Raw genomic sequence first — 20,363 nt, 5'->3', positions numbered from 1 at the left:
CTCGCAACAGAATGACACTCGAGAGTTATAGTAATCAGCGGCGGAGGTAGTAGTCGCACCCAGGCCCCAGTAACCTTGGGAGCACCAAGGCCTCTCTGCCTCAATATTGTAAATGGCACATGGTTGGTGGGGTCCCTTTGCATTAAGGCCCACGAACTGCAAGGTATGCCATAGTTGCCAACTGTCCCGAACTTGCAGGGACTGTCCCGAATTTTCTGACACAGTCCCAGCAAATTTCTGCTCTCCCAGGGTGAAGATGGGACGTTCCCAGGGGTGGGGTTTTGGATGCTCTAATTTTTCTAACCTAAACGTTGCTAAGTATGTTTAGGCCGCTGATGGTAATTAAACTATAATAGTTTTAGGAAATGCATCTACCACTGCATCTATGGAAACCTGTGTTTTTTTTACAAGCTTTTTTTAGTTTCCAGCCTATTTTTTTCCTATTGAGTTACAAAGACAAAGATTTATTACACTGGTGTAAAATAGAACTGGCTTAGTTCCCTATAGCAACCAATCAGATTCCACCTTTTATTTTTCAGAGCTCCTTTGGAAAATGAAAGGTGGAATCTGATTAGTTGCTATGGGTAACTAATCTAGTTTTCCTTTACACCAATTTTGATAACTCTTCCCCCAAAATACCATATTTTCACCCTATAAGACGCACCTAGGTTTTAGAGGAGGACAACCAGAAAAAATGTTTCATTAGACCTCGGCTCAGACCCCAAAGTGAATGCCCCCAATCAGACCTCAGATAAAAGCCCCAATTTAAATGAGACCCCCATTCAGATTTCAGGTCAGCCCCCATGCCTTAAATTAGCCACCAGCCATAGATCAGCCCCTAGGCCAGAAAGCGGTAAGTACAGAGCCCAGGGAGCGCTGCATTCACCGCTTCCTGGTCCTCCGGTACTAACAATTGAAGCGCTCATTAGTATTGAAAAATACAGTAGTTAATGCTTAGCTTTTTAAACAGGCCTTGAAGCATAACTTAGATTGCCCATCATCAGTGCATAGCAGTGAAAACCGCCTTAAGCTAGTTTCATATCTGCGTCCGGCTGACCCAGCAGAGAATGCCTGGAATCCGCCGGACAAAACTCGCTGTCTGCGGCGTTTTTTGTCCGGACAATGTTTGGCATGTTTGCCAGGTAGCGTTTGGATCTCCGTCGGACCCCGTTATAGTCAATAGGGTCGACAGGAAGGTGACAGTATCTCTGGCAAGCTCTTCCCTGCCAGAACAGCCTGGCAGAGGGCTGCCTCAGGTGTGAAACTAGCCTTAGGCCTGTTTCACACTTGTATCTTTCCAGTTTTGAGATCCAGCAGAGGATCTCAAAACTGGAATTAAACTGATCCGTGCCTTTTATTACATCATGATGTATCCGTTTCGGCCGGATCTGGTTTTATTAAATCAAAACTGAACAAATCAGATCTGGTATGAAAATCATTTTAAGTCAATGGGTGCTGCATCAGTTTTTTTTTACACTAACATCCATTGGCAATGAAAGGGGGCAAAACTGATCTATTTTGGCCTGGTTTTGAGATCCTATGCCGGATCTCAAAACCAGAATGCTACAAGGCATGTGTGAAACAGGCCTTAGCTAGGCGAGAGGCCTTGGTCAGCCTCCGGAGGGTACTATTTCTCCGTATGGAGAGCACCTAGTAGGCGTGAGGAGTCTTATAGGCCAGGCAACGCTCCTCAGGGTTTCTCCTAAAGGAGTAGAACGCTAAGGGTGGATTTCTATGCAGACTACATCCCCAATTGAAATGAGTGGAGACATTAAGCTTTAGAAAATTCGCAACAAAGCATTATTTTCGGCCCCCTAGGGTTTTTCTTTAATTTCACAGTTAAATTTAGTAGATGAAAAAAAATGCAGCACCACAGTGCACTTCTCCAGCCAGTTATCTATGTGGTGCTCCTCGGCACTCATGGCTTGAGTTACAATTTGCTCGTCAAACTTATTTTTTGGCCATGCCAGACTATATGTGTACCGGAATATGATTGTTAATGCTAGACTCGCTGTGTAGAACGTGTACTGAATACTGGTATTTTTGTGTTAGGCTACTTTTCACACTCGCGTTTGGTGCGAATCCGTCATGGATCTACACAGACGGATCCGTTCAGATAATACAACCGTCTGCATCCGTTCAGAACGGATCCGTTTGTATTATCTTTAACATAGCCTAGACGGATCCGTCTTGAACACCATTGAAATTCAATGGGGGACGGATCCGTTTTCTATTGTGCCAGAGTGTGTCATAGAAAACGGATCCGTCCCCATTGACTTACGTTGTGTGCCAGGACGGATCCGTTTGGCTTAGTTTCGTCAGACGGACACCAAAACGGAATGGAGACGGAACGGAGGCAAACTGATGCATTCTGAGCAGATCCTTTTCCATTCAGAATGCATTAGGGCCAAACTGATCCGTTTTGGACCGCGTGTGAGAGCCCTGAACGGATCTCACAAACGGAAAGCCAAAACGCCAGTGTGAAAGTAGCCTAACTTAAACACCTTTTTACTTTTAGTCTTTGTTTTTGTTTTTTTTCCTTTTAAATGGTGAAAAACACACGACTCGCTGGCTGCACATTGCTCTGTTACCCTGCACACCTAATCAATTGCTGGGTCTTTTACACCTCTGTAATTGGTGTCTACCCTGCAGCCGTGAAGATAGCGTACCTGTAGCCGAGCCTCATTATTCTCCTAATCACCGCTACAACAGCTGTGTTTGCTCTGCTGCTTCGTAGTTTTTGTGCCTTGTTTATGGCCATTTTGGACAATGCTGGCGTGTAAGTCATTAGCTTACTGTAAATCATCCTTCATTGCAGACCAAGTGGTCGTTTAGTCATTGAATAGAGTCACCTTTTAGCCCGCAGAGCGCTCGGCCATGCCTTTTACAGTGTTTCTTTGTCAAAAAGAAATGTGGGTGTTCTAAGAATAAAGTTCTCAAGATGCCACTTGAGGAGTTGTGGGACTCCGGTACAAACGGCAGCTATTCTTTGCAGCCAAAAGACCGTCTTTGGTCGCACTGTATTAATATGCGCTCAATTTTTTTTCTAGCAAAGCGGAAAAATGACTGCCATGCATTTATCAAGGGATTTACGTCACTAGTGTGATGTTAAAAAAGTGGCAACTTAAGGCACATGCCCATACTTGCACCATGATTTGCAACATTTTGAACTTCTTTAGAAAGTAGTGAGAAAGGGGCAGAGGGCTGAGCCTATCACGTCTCTGCCGGGTTTAATATCATTTATGCCAGAAACTGACTGGCGTAGGTTTGAGTTTGTCGCATGGATTGTCAGAGATGCACCTAATTTACTGAGACCACTTCAAAATGTATTCATTTATTTAATCATCTTGCAATATATATCAAATATTGACGCGTTTCGGCAAACCGCCTTTCTCAGTCAATTAAAAAGGCTGTTTACCGAAACTAGTCAATATTTGATATATATTGCAAGAATATGAAATGAATGAATACATTTTGAAGTTATATCGTTGCTGAGATCCTTCTATACAATTGATGTGGAGCACGCTCCTTCCCGGTGCAAATTGTAAGGTGAATCGGGTGCCGGATGGACTTGCAGGACCTTTCATCTGGCAAAACATTGTGAACTAAGTGTCATGATCTGTACAGCGGCGCCCAGAGATCTCACTGCACTTACTATTATCCCTGGGCGCCGCTCTGTTCTCCTGCTATGTCCTCCGTTATGTTCGGTCACTTAGTTATAGTAGGAGGAGACTGCCCTTGTTCTCCTGGGCGGCTCCTTCTCCTAGGCTGTAGTGCTGGCCAATCGCAGCACAGAGCTCACAGCCTGGGAGAAGGAGACGCCCAGGAGAACAAGAGCAGTCTCCTCCTACTATAACCAAGTGACCGAACATACCGGAGGGCATAGCAGGAGAACGGAGCGGCGCCCAGGGATAATAGTAAGTGCAGTGAGATCCCCGGGCGCCGCTGTACAGATCATGACACTTAGTGCACAATGTTTTGCCAGATGAAAGGTCCTCTTTAATTTGAACTTAATTTACTGAAAGGCATCTGTGTTTTAATAATTTAGGTGCATCTTAGGCCTCTTTCACACAAGCGTGACGGATTAGGTCCGGGTGCGTTCAGTGAAACTTGCACCATTTTTCTATGGGGCAAGGGCTGCGTGAAAAACGCTGAATATAGCACATGCTGTGTTTTTTACGCAATGCAGAACTGGTGCGTGGGGGGAAAAAACGCTCGTACACAGACCCATTGAAATAAATGGGTCAGGATTCAGTGGAAAACTCACTTGTGTGAAAGGGGCCTTACTCTTGTGCACAGGGGACCAGGACTAGTGTAGGAGAGCACCAGTCTTAATAAATGAGTATTTTCTGTTCTGTTTAGACACCCAATTATCAGTCTATTCACACCAAATGTGGCTGATGGAGAGATTTTGGGGAAACTGAACATGTAGGTCATTTTCACTGCGGTTAAGGGTTCAGTTTTCCTACAGCTCCCGCACAGATAACGGAAAAACCAACAGGCGATGGACGGTAAAATAACAAAACTTTATTACTATATCCAATATAAAAATGATCCCCTCTTACAATTATATAGGCAAATTTATTAGATGGATGACAAAGTGGGATAATCACTGAGCTGTGAGCATCTATACGGTCTGTCTGTAATCCACCACTCGATCACTGCGGTCCACGGCGTAGTGGCACCACCTACAATGTGGTTTACGTGGAAGAACTGGGATTTTATTACTGTATAACCCCCATTATCTTCACCACCACCAAAAACAGTTAATACAGGGTCCCGTAGCGGGGGGAATCTTTTTTAACCGTCCTTCCCTACTAAGTGGACCCAGCAGGAAGTATAATGTCCTTTGTGCAGCTATCCTAAGGGTACGTTAACACGACGAAAACGCATGCAATTCAACTCCATTGAATAGAATGTAAATTCATGTGGTGCTTTTTTTCCTACTTGCGGTTTTGCTTTGCCAAAAAAAAGCAGTGATGTCTATTCTTGAGGTGGATTCTGCATCCTGAATTCCCATTGAAATGGTCAGAATGAAAAGCCGCGTCAAAAAATGTGTGGAAAAGAAAGTTGGAATTAAACGCATCCCACCAGGAATCCAGAAATGGATTCTTCATCAATTTATCTTCAGCACTGACAATACAGTGTGAGCATACCCTAACAAACAGCGGTCTCTGAGGAGGCACCAGCACTTACTAAGCAGCAGAATTGGTGAGAGGTTTGAGTTTGTATTGCTGCAGGCTTTAGAGCTGACATCTCTCGGCATGCCCTGCTGGTTTAGGGTCTTGCACTAAAGTGATTAGCACTTTATAAAGTTTCATCTGTGCACTGTAGGAGAATCTAGCTGTAAACGCCTCTTTACACCTATAGAATTAGCAGGCGATTGTTGGGAAGGAATCATTCCCTCCCGACAATCGCCTGGTTGTCGGTGAAGGAGACTTCAGCATTAACATGCAGCGATCTCCTCCACAGTATGGGGAGCAGTGATTGCTAATGCCATCGCTCATCCCCATACAGAATCCTTGTTTGCCAGTAGCAGAGGCTGTTAAGACTGCTTGGTCTGCTGCCGGCAAATGATGATTACGATCATATTACCCAGTCAGGTAAGTGGCGGCCCCTTTACATCGGCAGATAATCGCTAACTAACGTTAGTGCAGCTGCTCGTTAGCGATTATCTGGCCGATGCTCATTGCAGTGTAAAGTGACCTTTAGAGATGTCACTAATGAGCTTGTTGACCGTTTCCAGTGACATCCGGGCAACAAAACCTTCTGCACATCTGGACCAATATAAAATAGGTACTGCAATGTTATTACAGTGGTCATACCCTTTAGGCTACCTGACACGTTGCAGTCAACGCAAGGTTTTTCTGCGCAAATTGTCATGTGGAAAAACTGCAGCGTAATACAGTACCAGCAAAGTAAATGAGATTAGACAAATCTCGTATACACTTTGCTTTTTTCCTTTTGCAGCATGTCAATTACATGGGGCGATTTTATTTTTTATTTTTTTTTGTGCAGAATTGACCCTTTGCAACGCAAGTGTGAGATCTGCAGCAAAACCACATCAAATCCACACCAAAAACCGCAAGTAATGTGGTTTTTGGTGAATTCTACAGATTTCTGTGTGGGTTTTTTTCTGTGCGTTTCTACACCAAAACCCGCATGTGCCACTTGCAGTTTTTGGTACAGATTTGATGCCTTTTTGCCGCAGATCTCACCCTTGCGTTGAAAAGGGTAAAATTTGCACAAAACTGCCCAAAGAATTGACATGTTGTTTTCCGTCATTATTGTTAGATACATTGTAGGTTTGGTTTTAAGTTTCTTTTTTTTATTGCGTCCTTTTATTGTTTAGGCTACTTTCACACTAGCGTTCGGGCGGATCCGTTCTGAACGGATCCGCCCATAATAATGCAGACGGAGGCTCCGTTCAGAACGGATCCGTCTGCATTATATTAGCAAAAAAAAGCTAAGTGTGAAAATAGCCTGGGACGGATCCGTCCAGACTTTCAATGTAAAGTCAATGGGGGACGGATCCGCTTGAAGATTGAGCCACATTGTGGCATCTTCAAACGGATCCGTCCCCATTGACTTACATTGTAAGTCTGGACGGATCCGCACGCCTCCGCACGGCCAGGCGGACACCCGAACGCTGCAAGCAGCGTTCAGCTGTCCGCCTGTCCGTGCGGAGGCGAGCGGAGCGGAGGCTGAACGCCGCCAGACTGATGCAGTCTGAGCGGATCCGCCTCCATTCAGACTGCATCAGGGCTGGACGGCTGCGTTCGGGTCCGCTCGCGAGCTCCTTCAAACGGAGCTCACGAACGGAAACCCGAACGCTAGTGTGAAAGCAGCCTTAGTCGCTCAGCAGAAGAGGCTGCAGCGGCAACAATGATTTCCACAAATGCTCTTGGGTCACCTATTTAGGAGCAGATTCTGCTTCCCGTGAATACAGACTTGGAGTATTTGTCAGGTCTCTATTGTTGTGTGGAATTAGGGGAGGAGGCGGCGTGAGTGAAATATAGCAACATCTCCCTGCCGGTGACCATATCAATGACTGACTGTCAATCACTGCGTAGGAACAACTTATATTGCCTGCTTCCCACTGAGTCTTTCCGGGACCACACAGGCTCATTCCATGTCCTGAGCCTTTCTTGGAAATATTTCCATCAAGTGTATGTTTTATTTTATTTTTTCCTTAAGTAGTGACTCTTTGTTAAAGGGAAGTGTGCTCCCTTAAGGCGAAAACATTACTGTAAAGTTGCAGCTATAAGTATTAGGGCAAAGGTAGGGTCGCGACCTTAATTTGCAAATGTGTAAGAAGCCTCAACGTTGCAGCGCTCCTAGCCGCTCCCTTCCCATGTCTTTGTGAGAACCAGGCTACATGATTGATATGTTCAGTATCGTGGAATATTTTTTGGGGGGTAGATTTCTTTCCAGGTTGAATGAGCAAGGCCTTAGTACAGGGGTCGGTAACCTTCGGCACTCTAGCTGCTGTGAAACTACAATTCCCAGCATGGCTGTTGGCTGTTCTTTTTTGTGGATCATGTCCTGAGCAAGACTGTTCATAGAGGTCTTTAAAGAGGAGCTGTCACCTCTGCTGACATGTCTGATCTAGTAACTACCTGCATTCCCCATACAGTAACAACTCTGTTGAGCCGTTGCTCTATTATTCCTACTAGAAGGTTACGAATAAATTGCCAGCAGTCTGCAATAAAGATTCATCTGGCTGTTACCGGTTTGGGGGGGGGGGGGGGTGTCTTTGCATAGTCTGACACTGTCCAATTAGTGCAGCTGGTGTCAGATTCTGCAGGGACACCCCCCATCTGGTAACACCCAGTAGAACCTTTGAATTGCCAGCAGTCTGCAATATTCATAAACTTCTCACAGTAGTAAGGCTACTTTCACACTTTCGGCAGAGGATTCCGGCAGGCAGTTGTGTCGCCAGAACTGCCTGCCTGATCCGTCAAAGCGTATGCCAACCGATGGCATTTGTAAGACTGATCAGGATCCTGATCAGTCTTAAAAATGCCTGATCAGTCATAAAAATGCATTGAAATGCCGAATCAGTCTTTCCGGTGTCATCCAGAAAAAACGGATCCGGCATTTATTTGTTTCACATTTTTTAATCCGGCATTGCAGTATTTTGAATGCCGGATCCGGCACTAATACATTCCTATGAGAAAAAAAATGCCGGATCTGGCATTCCGGCAAGTGTTCCGTAGTTTGGGCCGGAGATAATACCGCAGCATGCTGCGGTATTATCTCTGTCCTGAACAGTCAAAATGACTGAACTGAAGACGTCCTGAACGGATTGCTCTCCATTCAGAATGCATGGGGATATGCCGAATCAGTTCTTTTCCGGTATAGAGGCCCTAGGACTGAACTCAATGCCGGAAAAGAAAAACGCTAGTGTGAAAGTACCCTAATAGAGAAATGGCACAACACAGAGCTATAAGAAATAGTGCTCCAGAATTATTACATGGCGGATGCAAGTAGTTCCAATGAAGGTTCCTCCACACAACCCTATCCGTTTTTGCAGTGCGCAAATCGTGGATTAACAAAACACGGATACCAGCTGAGAGCATACCACTTTATTTATTATTTTTTTTCACTCCTCCAGAAATGTCCTATCCTTGTCTGCAAAACAGAGAAGAATAGGGCTAGTTCTATTTTTTTGCTGGACCACGGAATGGACATACGGATAGCACACAGTGTGCTGTCCACATCTCTTGAGTTGAATGGGTTTGCATCCGATCCACAAAAAACGTGACTCTGATGCGGACCAGAACTACGGCCGTGTGCATGCGCCCTGACAGACATGTCAGGACAGGTGACGGCTCCTCTTTACGTCAGGTTAATTGATTCACCTGCTGATGTCTCTGTAGAGCTCGCACCTCACCAGACTCTGCAGATTTCATTCAGCGTTCAGTCATTGCTTGTCTGCAGCAAATGGTGCTCAGTCTGTCGCCTTCTTTTCTCCTCTAGGCTATTGTGACATTAATGGGATTATTAGCACCATACACAATTCTGTACATTCCTCTGTCACTTGCATTTGTAGTCCCATTTACATTACAATGAATGACTCCTGATTACTGTCCAGGGCCCCTGAAGCAAGGTTTTCACTCTGTAATTCATTTGGCCCTCTTGTTAACCTGATGTGTATATACAAGATATTTTACTGTTATTTTTCCCTTTTTCAGAATTAATGTAAGGCTTTATTTTTTTGTTGAAGTGTGTATGTTTATATATACAGAGTGCTGCCCATAATTATTCATACCTCTGGCAAATTTTGACTTAAAGTTACTTTTATTCAACCAGCAAGTAATTTTTTGACAAGAAATGACATAGGTGTCTCCCAAAAAATAATAGGACGATGTACAAGAGGCATTGTGGAAAAAAATATACATTTCTCAGCTTTTATTTACATTTGAGTTGTTCCGCACTTTTGGAAAATCTCAGAGGATGTGGTCGGAAGCCAAAAGTGACACCTGTGCTGGCCAGGAGGATAGTTAGAGAGGTGAAAAAGAATCCAAGGATCACCACCAAGGCCGTCCTGGTGAATCTGGGCTCTGCTGGTGGCAATGTCTCAAGGCAGACAATCCAACGGACACTGCACACTGCTGGGTTCCACGGATGCAGACCAAGGAGGACGCCACTTCTCCAGATAAGGCACACACAAGCTCGCTTGGCCTTTGCAAAAGCTCATCTGGACAAAGAAGAAGACTTCTGGTCTTCTGTGTTATGGTCAGATGAAACAAAAATGGAATTGTTTGGTCACAATGATGTTTCCTTCATTTGGCGTAAAAAAGGAGAAGCCTTCAACCCAAAGAACACCGTCCCCACTGTCAAACATGGTGGTGGGAACCTAATACTTTGGGGTGTTTTTCAGCTAATGGACCAGGGAACCTAATCACCGTAAAAGGCACCATGAAAAAAGAGCAATACATGAGGATTCTCAACGACAACATCAGGCAGTCTGCAGAGAAACTTGGCTTTGGGCACCAGTGGACATTTCAGAATGACAATGACCCAAAACACAGCAAAAGTGGTGAAGAAATGGTTAGCAGACAACAACAGTAACGTTTTGGAGTGGCCCAGCCAGAGTCCAGACTTGAATCCAATTGAGAATCTGTGGAGGGAGCTAAAGATCAGGGTGATGGCAAGAAGACCCTCCAACCTGAAAGATTTGGAGCTCATTGCTAAAGATGAATGGGCAAAAATACCTGTGGAGACCTGCAAAAAGCTGGTCTGCAATTATAGGAAGCGTTTGATTGCTGTAATAGCCAATAAAGGCTTTTCTATTAATTATTAAGAAAGGGTATGAATAATTTTGGACTGGACACTTTTTGCTCAAATGTAAATAAAAGCGGAGAAATGTTTTTTCCCCACAATAATGCCTCTTGTACATCGTCCTATCTTCTGGGAGACGCCTATGTCATTTCCCGTCAAAAAATTACTTGCTGGTTGAATAAAAGTAACGAAGTCAAAATTTGCCTGGGGTATGAATAATTATGGGCAGCACTATATATATATATATATATATATATATATATATATATATATATATAATGTATATGTTACTAGCCTCATGTACATGTTTTAAAGGGGTTATCCCATCCACGTTCACAGGATCGGGAATAAGTGTGATATATGGGGCCCCTGCCAATCACGAGAGCAGGGGACCTGTGTTCCCTCTTCTTTCAACTCTGCGGGCCTGCCGGAGATAGTAGAGTACAAGTAATTGTCTATCTCCAGCAATCTCATACATTTGGATGGAGCGGCACTGCACACGCATGACCACCGCTCTGTTCAAAAGGGGGACACAGGATCCTGTTCTCATGATTGGTAGGGACTTCAGTTGTCAGATCCCTGACAATCAGGCACTTATAGAGCGTAAGGTTTTGTCATGGGACAACCCCTTTAAAGGCTATGGACACCTTGGGAGCAATTTTTCATTATTGCATTTTACTTATTTTGAGCTAAAAAAAAAAAAAATATAGAATGTATTGGCTCTGATGAGTTCGGGAAATAGTTTTTTGACAGTACAAATTAATTTATGAAGTTATTGCGTGAAGAACTGAAAAACAATTTTTTTAGCCCTAAATGAGTAAAATCCAGTCATAAAAAAAAAATTGCCACCGAAGGTGTTCATAGACTTGAAACTACTGCCGTGATGTTACCTTTTTTAGATGTGCCCCCAGCAGTTTTACTAGGGATGAGAAAGTGACATAATACCGCTACATGCTGCCCTCCAGCTGTCATCTGGGCAGTGATCACACACAGTCCTTGGATAGATGTTCCCCCTCAGCATAACGATCACTCATGTCACAAGCCAAGTGGGGTGTTAATCAAGGGAAGTTGGTATGATTACAATCAGGACTAGCACCACCCTATTGAATAGCAGCACCCAGAGGAACCATAATATGGCACCAATAGAAGTTGTGAGCCCATACTGTGCCTTTGTTTGCCTCGGGTCTCAACGGATTCATGCCGAGGTTTATTTAATCAGCGGGAAATAAATCATCCCATGGTCCATTGGGTGCCATGAGCATTGCATCCAAGCCATGGCGACTGGAGTAGATTTCTGGGCATCATTCTCATTAGCTGTGAAATGTAAAACCATATCCAGATAAATATTTTAGTAAAGTGCCAAAATGGGGGGCCACGCAGCGCCCAGATAGAGGGGGGCCACGCAGCGCCCAGATAGAGGGGGCCACGCAGCGCCCAGATAGAGGGGGCCACGCAGCGCCCAGATAGAGGGGGCCACGCAGCGCCCAGATAGAGGGGGCCACGCAGCGCCCAGATAGAGGGGGCCACGCAGCGCCCAGATAGAGGGGGCCACGCAGCGCCCAGATAGAGGGGGCCACGCAGCGCCCAGATAGAGGGGGCCACGCAGCGCCCAGATAGAGGGGGCCACGCAGCGCCCAGATAGAGGGGGCCACGCAGCGCCCAGATAGAGGGGGCCACGCAGCGCCCAGATAGAGGGGGCCACGCAGCGCCCAGATAGAGGGGGCCACGCAGCGCCCAGATAGTGGGGGCCACGCAGCGCCCAGATAGTGGGGGCCACGCAGCGCCCAGATAGTGGGGGCCACGCAGCGCCCAGATAGTGGGGGCCACGCAGCGCCCAGATAGTGGGGGCCACGCAGCCTGTCTTCACCAACCTTAAAAAATGCATTGGCCAATGCAGTGAGAATCGCAGACAAGGTTCCACCTCCGTCTGCAGAACAGTACCCACCACCCGCTTGTGTGGAGTGAGTCCATTGGCACTGGCTGTGAGCGAGGCAGAAGACATGGATAAGATATCCCACCGTGTCCTCAACCACTAAGCTGCCATTAGAGAGGTTCAGGTGCAAGTTATCCCCGAGCAGGACGTCAAGCTGCACCGCTTGTTGGAAATGCTGTCCTTGAGTATTAGTATTAATTCATAGGGTTACATTTGTTTTTATAGGAGTAGAAGTCAGGCAGAGAATAGCTGTGCAGTATGGCAAGACATGCAATTAATGAAAATGAAGAAATGTTGAATAAAATAGCTGGAAATACACTTGACGTTGGCAGTCCCTACCATAGACACCCCCCCCCCCCCACCACCATCATCCACTTTCCTGGTCACCTGTGAATAGCGCACTCTGCTTGTCCTTTGAAGGGTTAAGCATGACAGCTTTATATGCATTTCATTTTTCAATTACTGTATCCGCCACTGTAAACCAGATGAGTCTTGATCTGTTAACATCATCGGATTACAACAAGATGTCCTTTTCGGCTAACATGGCAAGCCTTTTGCCGTGATTTAACACCTCTGTTTGTGCCCCATTGTACTCGTGTTTGCCTAATTTATTCATGGGCCAAGGATTTTAATCACAACCTTGCGCCAGGTTTAGTGCTGATTACCCTCCTTTTCAGCAGCACTTGTGACATATCTGATTGCAGCCCCGGGCTGCCACGCTTTGCTGGCAAGATTCATTGGAGGTTAATTAAATCCATCTTCAAAACAACGAGGGGCCAATGAGCCATATCCTTGTTGCAATAGTAAATTAAATGATGCAATTGTTTCTACCTCCATCATCTGAGAAGGGAGTATGGCAGGGAGGAGGCTTGAGTAAATGAATTGTTATAAGGCTGGCACGTTCCTAGCCCCCAAGGGGAAGCAGCAGCAGCATGTGGCCATAAAGCCGGCGTTTAATTTGTGGCTACAGCTAAAGATTACTGTTATCGGCAGGCAGGGGTCCCCGGAGGGGGGGCGGCTCGATGTTAAAGATGACACGTTTAAAAATTAAGAATGTTTTTTTATAATTCTCTGTAGGAATTTACAGCCCTTCTTCCCATTCACATGCAAAAGAGTACAAAAAGCGTCCTACAAAAACAACAACAAAAAAAAAAAAACGCTGGGATCAAGGTCCACAACGTAATTAAAACGTACACAAATTAAATACAATTATCTAGTGTTTTTTCTCAACAGCGCTGAGCGTCATTAATCTAATTAATATCACAGTCAATCAACTCGGCGATGCTGTTGTGATTGTTGGAAGTGTATGTTTTATTCCTTGCGTGGCAGCAACTGGCAGCTGCAAGCCTCAGCTGGCACGGCATGACAAAAGGATGACAGCAGTACCAGCAGCCCCTGTCCCTCGCTCAATGGATGCTATAGTCTGCCTCTACCACACCTGCCATTCATCACCTAGATGACAGTCATTGTGATAGATGACGATTAAGAAGCTTTTCTGACCTGTTTCCCTAATCCATGGGTTATTTTATACATTTTTTTTAAGGTAATGGTATGTATTTCCCGACAGGCTGTTAGCTTTTATTGTTTTTATAGTTTTGGTTCTTATTAAGATGACGGGGGAGGAGGGCTCGGCATTCAAGTGGTGATATATACGTTAAAGTGTCCTTGGCCAAGATGAGGGTCCTGTGGAGGGAACAGTAGCTGTTTTGCTTTCTTTGACAAGTCTATAATACTTCACTGTCACGATTCTGCAGAACCAGAGATTCCTTGTAAGAACACGGAATGAGAAACAGAATCAGGAATTTCCCTTTGCTGCCCAAGGTTTGGTTGGTTTTCAATGTGGTTTTCATAAGTGGACCTTGGTTGGAAGGAGGGGAAAATGACCATCTCAAGCTGGCCATACATAAGTTAGATGTGAATGGGGAGAGGCATTGGGCAGTTGAAATCCCAGATGCATGATTCATATCTCGCCCAACATCAGCCTTCGATGGAGAGTCTGGAGGACGCCATACACATTAGATAGTCGGCTTTGTGTAAGGCCCGTTTTAGTCATGAGTGCGTCTATTCAGAGCTCGAAGCTCACTTATTTCAGACTATTTCAGTAGCGTAGTAACATAGTTGAGGATCCTACCATGTCTCCGGACAACATTAAAATGTACGGCCTCCGACGAGGCAAAGTTAGTTATCCCCGAAGTCTTACGAGACTTTGAACAACTGCAAGATTTGACTTTTAAACTGAATAATCATTTTAAAACTTGCATCTGAACTCTGCTTTGGATCCGACTGGTACCTCAGAACCGAATCAGAGTTCGGATCCAAGTTTTAAAATGGTTTTTCAGTAGAAAAATCAAATATCGAAGTTATTCACCGAAGTCTCGCATCACCTCGTTGGGGGCTGTACATTTTAATGCTGTACGGAGAGGATTTCCATACAGCATTCAACCGAAGTTTTGAGTAAAGCGACTTTGGATCTAGGATCCGAAGCTCACTTCGCTCATCACATGTTTTGTTTATCCTGTATTTTTCTTCCTTTTGCTTTTTAGTTATTAAAGTGCCACCAACACCATGCCACTGAATTGTAAATATTGAGGCCTAAAAGTATTTTGTGGCATTTTTCTTCTCAATCATAAAATTTTCTACCAGTACATTTGCTTGAACTACGGCAGGAGATACGTTTATTTTTTTTTTCTTTACTTTTTGACTTTGAAGAACGCTACTGTTGTCCTGTTTCAATGTAGGTAAAAACATCTAGATTAAAAAAAATAATACAAGATCCTTAGGCTTTGGAGGTGAAAGGCGAGAGATAAAGTGCACACAATTTTGGATGAAAATAAATCTGAATTTTTTGGTGGGTGGTGATCAAAGTGAAATCTGAGGTGCATAAAGCAGCTTGTAGACATTGCCATTTCAGGTGACCCCATTGTACGAGTGTTGCACTGGTCATACATATTATATGTTTATTGCGCAAACCCGTAAGACGCCACCCCCCCCCCCCCCCCCTCCAACTCTCCCTGGACAACTGATGTCAAGTGAGATAAGGATCGAACAACACGTTGGATGCTATCACCCATCCTTTTGGCAAGGTCTTTCTCCCCTCTCCAAAATCACCACATCAGCTGAGCATGGATATGTAGGGAAATATCGGGAGGCATAGCTTTCAGTCGAATGATGTATCAAACGTGTAGGGCCAGCTTTAGAAGATGAAATATATTGTTGGGTTACTAAAGGCTTTAGAACAGAGCCACATGCACTCTAGGACACCGGTCTATGACACTGTACAACTCATAGGATGTAGCGAGCCATAAAACTCTAAGAAAAATATGGTCCATATTGGAAATTACAATTGATCAATCTGCCCATACATGTTCAATGAAAGCGGGCGATGGACAAAAGATCTTCTTTCTGGGAACGTTCTTTCTAGGAAATATCTTTTTTTGATTGAAAGATCTTTCGTCCAACTATCAGCCGAAAGTATTAATCACGGCCAACTTCTTTCAGACTATGATGATCATGGTCAGCTGAAAGGATGGTTCATTGTTAAATTTCAGCCGACAAATGTTCATTTTGGTTGAAATCGGCCGTTTTGATCAACTTTTGTGTATGGTCACCTAAACAGTCAGACGGTTCTAGTGAAACTACATGTATGCACTGTATATGGGGGGGGAAATCGCACATGAATTCTTCATAGGATGCCTGTCAACAGAAAAATTGTTTTTTGTTTTTTTTTTGGTTGGGGGTGATGCAACAAAACGAGGTGCACGAGTGAGAAGATGCTTTACAGAGATGAAATGGTAGCGTTGATGAGTTACAGACCTTATTAGCGCTTGTGAAGCATGCAGTGACCCTGCTTTGGAAACCGCTTCCAGGGTTAAAAGGATTAATTGTGCGGGGCAGGATATCACTAGCTCCATAAGACCTTAATCACTTCCACGTTGAGCTGCAAAAGCCGGCTGCCTGAGTGGCCAGTAGTTAAATCACTTCAGCTGCAATGGAGCCAGCTGGATAACAACCCAGTCCCTCTAATGATTCAGTGACATCTAGGTTTTATTTCTCTACATTAAATGTATATCAAGTATTGATGGACCACAGCATCTCCTCAGACCAGTGCAGTATGAAGGTGCTTGATCTCCATGGACGTTCTCCTAACATACCGTACATAACCCTAGACTTGTGATATACTGCTATACTCCTTGGCAATAGGTCAATCTGCCTGCTGACAGTTCTCAATGCATCTGGATCCATACTTGACCAGATAGACGTCCTCTTGGATGATCTTTCAGGAGTCTCATTATGTAGTGAAGATGAAGGGGCTAAAGGGCAACAAGTATCAGTGGGTCAGATAGGTTTAAATGCGTTTTCTGTATTATAGATATTATAGATATTTATGATCTATCCTATGAATAGATCATTAATATCAGATCTGTGGGTGTCTGACACCCCTGCCGTTTAGCTGTTACCGCCTACCGCAGTGCCAGGATGTAGACTGTGTATAGGGCTGAACAGCTCCATACGCTGTGTAGGGGTCATTCTCCAGTACTGCAGCTGTTCAAGTGCAGTACCTGTGTATGGACACTGCACAGTGGGGTGTTTCTGGCAGCGGCGTGGCTGATCGGCATGGGTTCCAGGTGTCAGACCCCTACTGATCTGATATCAATGACCTGTCCTGAGGATAGGCCATCGCTATTGAGAGTCTGGCAAACCCTTTTAATTCCATGACTAGGCTCTGTTCACACTAGCATCATGGTTTCATTTATTACTAGAGCTATGGTAATGGCTCCACCAGTTCTTGGGGGGGGGGGGGGGGAGGGAAGGGCGGTTTGTTAGTCTTTGTTCACCAAAAAAAAAAAAAGTCGATGCAAACATGCAGATAGACATGTTCGTTGTCCATCAGTGCGTGTCCTACCCAACATTGGACAGTCTCACAAGGCCCTAAAGGTGAGATTTATCAAAAGTATTGCAAAGTGGGTGCAGTTTTCATTTTCGGTTTACAACCTTTGTATCGTGAAAGCTAGCTAAAATCTGATTGGTTTTCTGCAACTACTCCACTTTTGATAAATCCCCCCCCCCCCCCATGTCTTTTTAAATACACTATCACTAGTGATACCTACACCTGTTGATGCTAAACATTAAAGGGGTTGTGCCATGAAACATATTCAACATTTTTTAAACCAGCACCTGGATCTGAATATTTTTGTAATTACATGTAATTAAAAAAATTTGCATAGCCAATAACATGTATCCGTATAGCGCCACCTGCTGGCTGTTCTCTTCCTTATTTCTTGTCCACCTCACTTAGGTGGTCGAGTGTGCCCAGTTTAAAAATTCAACCTCCACCAGCCATATTTTCTGTAAGAAGCTGTGGCAGTTACAGGAAAGCTACACCCCCACCCCTGGCGCTGGGATAGGGAGAGAGCTGCAGCAGAAAGGACACACCTCCGAGCTGTGATAGCGATTAAGCTGCTGCACAAAGGACATGCCCCTGAGCTGTGATGGGGAGAGAGCTGCAGCAGAAAGTACACGCCCCCTGTGCTGCCGGCCGGAGGAGTACTAAGAGCAATGAATGGGGAGATCTCTGGATCTATTTGCGCACAGGGCTGGTTCTAGCTTTGTTAGAAAGATATTGTCCTGTACAATTTATAATGTCCGATTTTTTTTATTTTTATTTTTTTATTTTTTTTACATCAATCAATCAATAACCCCTTTAATATCTAATATGTCAATATTCAACATATTGAGTTTTTCTGGTGGCTACCCCGGCTGTATTTCACACACTGTCTATCAAGTCCTACATGTACGGAAGGGTTAATGCTTCCTAATCACATGTGCTTCCTACCGACAGACATTTTACAGCTGTATTATTTGGAGCAAGAAAAGATTTGTCTCCGATATTGACAACAACATCTCATAATCGTGCCTTTTCATTTACTGAATGACAATGTGCCGTTGGCTTCCAGGCACAAGCCATTCTTTGTGCGTCTTAATAATGCTTGTACACAGCGATGTCAGTCAATTTCTGACCCCCTACAGTCTCGCATTATTTTCGGCACGGTAATAGATTTCTCCCCTGCGGTCATGTACTCGCTAATAGAAACCTTCAATTTGGCGGCGTTTATTGTGTTCCTCTAGGCTGCTGAATGAGGACTGAAGGAATTCATTCATAAGGGTAGCATGTTGGATAAATTACGAAATATGTCTGATTAGCACATCCCATGCATAGAACATGAAATGTAATACGCCCTCGACAAGCCAAAGTCGCGGCGGTTGTTTTTGGCAGTTCTCCTTTTCTGCTGTAGAAGAGCTGGAAACATTGAGTAGTCGCATAGATCAGGGTTGCCCAACCTACGGCCCTCCAGCTGTTGCAAAACTACAACTCTCAGCATGCTCTGATGGCTGTAGGCTGTCCATACATGATGGAAGTTGTAATTTTGCAACAGCTTGAGGGCTACAGGTTGGGCACCCCTGGCATAAATGTAAAGGGGTTGGAGATGTTCTTATTCAGACATCCTATTAAAATTCAAAGTGCGTGAATTAAGTTGAAACTTTTTGAAAACTGATTTACTGGTTTTGAAACCAGTTGATCAGAATGTTATAGGGGTTAGCCCTAAGAAACGTATTCCTATGCAATGAATATTACATTTTAAATAAAGCATTACTGCAATATACAGAACAGACCAAAAGTTTGGACACACCTTCTCATTCAAAGAGTTTTCTTTATTTTCATGACTATGAAAATTGTGATTCACACTGAAGGCATCAAAACTATGAATTAACACGTGGAATTATATACATAACAAAAAAGTGTGAAACAACTGAAAATGTCATATTCTAGGTTCTTCAAAGTAGCCACCTTTTGCTTTGATTGCTGCTTTGCACACTCTTGGCATTCTCTTGATGAGCTTTAAGAGGTAGTCACCTGAAATGGTTTTCACTTCACAGGTGTGCCCTGTCAGGTTTAATAAGTGGGATTTCTTGCCTTATAAATGGGGTTGGGACCATCAGTTGTGTTGTAGAGAAGTCAGGTGGATACACAGCTGATAGTCCTACTGAATAGACTGTTAGAATTTGTATTATGGCAAGAAAAAAGCAGCTAAATAAAGAAAAACGAGTGGCCATCATTACTTTAAGAAATGAAGGTCATTCAGTCCGAAAAATTGGGAAAACTTTGAAAGTGTCCCCAAGTGCAGTCACAAAAACCATCAAGCGCTACAAAGAAACTGGCTCACATGCGGACCGCCCCAGGAAAGGAAGACCAAGAGTCACCTCTGCTGCGGAGGATAAGTTCATCCGAGTCACCAGCCTCAGAAATCGCAGGTTAACAGCAGCTCAGATTAGAGACCAGGTCAATGCCACACAGAGTTCTAGCAGCAGACACATCTCTAGAACAACTGTTAAGAGGAGACTGTGTGAATCAGGCCTTAATGGTAGAATATCTGCTAGGAAACCACTGCTAAGGACAGGCAACAAGCAGAAGAGACTTGTTTGGGCTAAAGAACACAAGGAATGGACATTAGACCAGTGGAAATCTGTGCTTTGGTCTGATGAGTCCAAATTTGAGATCTTTGGTTCCAACCACCGTGTCTTTGTGCGACGCAGAAAAGGTGAACGGATGGACTCTACATGCCTGGTTCCCACCGTGAAGCATGGAGGAGGAGGTGTGATGGTGTGGGGGTGCTTTGCTGGTGACACTGTTGGGGATTTATTCAAAATTGAAGGCATACTGAACCAGCATGGCTACCACAGCATCTTGCAGCGGCATGCTATTCCATCCGGTTTGCGTTTAGTTGGACCATCATTTATTTTTCAACAGGACGATGACCCCAAACACACCTCCAGGCTGTGTAAGGGCTATTTGACCATGAAGGAGAGTGATGGGGTGCTGCGCCAGATGACCTGGCCTCCACAGTCACCGGACCTGAACCCAATCGAGATGGTTTGGGGTGAGCTGGACCTCAGAGTGAAGGCAAAAGGGCCAACAAGTGCTAAGCATCTCTGGGAACTCCTTCAAGACTGTTGGAAGACCATTTCAGGTGACTACCTCTTGAAGCTCATCAAGAGAATGCCAAGAGTGTGCAAAGCAGTAATCAAAGCAAAAGGTGGCTACTTTGAAGAACCTAGAATGACATATTTTCAGTTTTCACACTTT

The 20,363-nt window shown here is 44.5% G+C and overlaps 1 protein-coding gene across 1 annotated transcript in view; it reads left to right on the top strand.

The window, feature by feature from the left end:
• The window catches only part of INPP5A (inositol polyphosphate-5-phosphatase A), a 448,685-nt gene that overhangs the window by 318,674 nt on the left and 109,648 nt on the right, over window positions 1-20,363 (top strand). The window lies entirely within an intron of this gene.

Source organism: Bufo gargarizans, chromosome 6, assembly GCF_014858855.1.
Source record: "Bufo gargarizans isolate SCDJY-AF-19 chromosome 6, ASM1485885v1, whole genome shotgun sequence".
Classification (NCBI taxonomy): domain Eukaryota; kingdom Metazoa; phylum Chordata; class Amphibia; order Anura; family Bufonidae; genus Bufo; species Bufo gargarizans.
The sequence above is the reverse complement of the archived record's forward strand: the minus strand, read 5'-3'. Positions and strand labels throughout refer to the sequence as shown.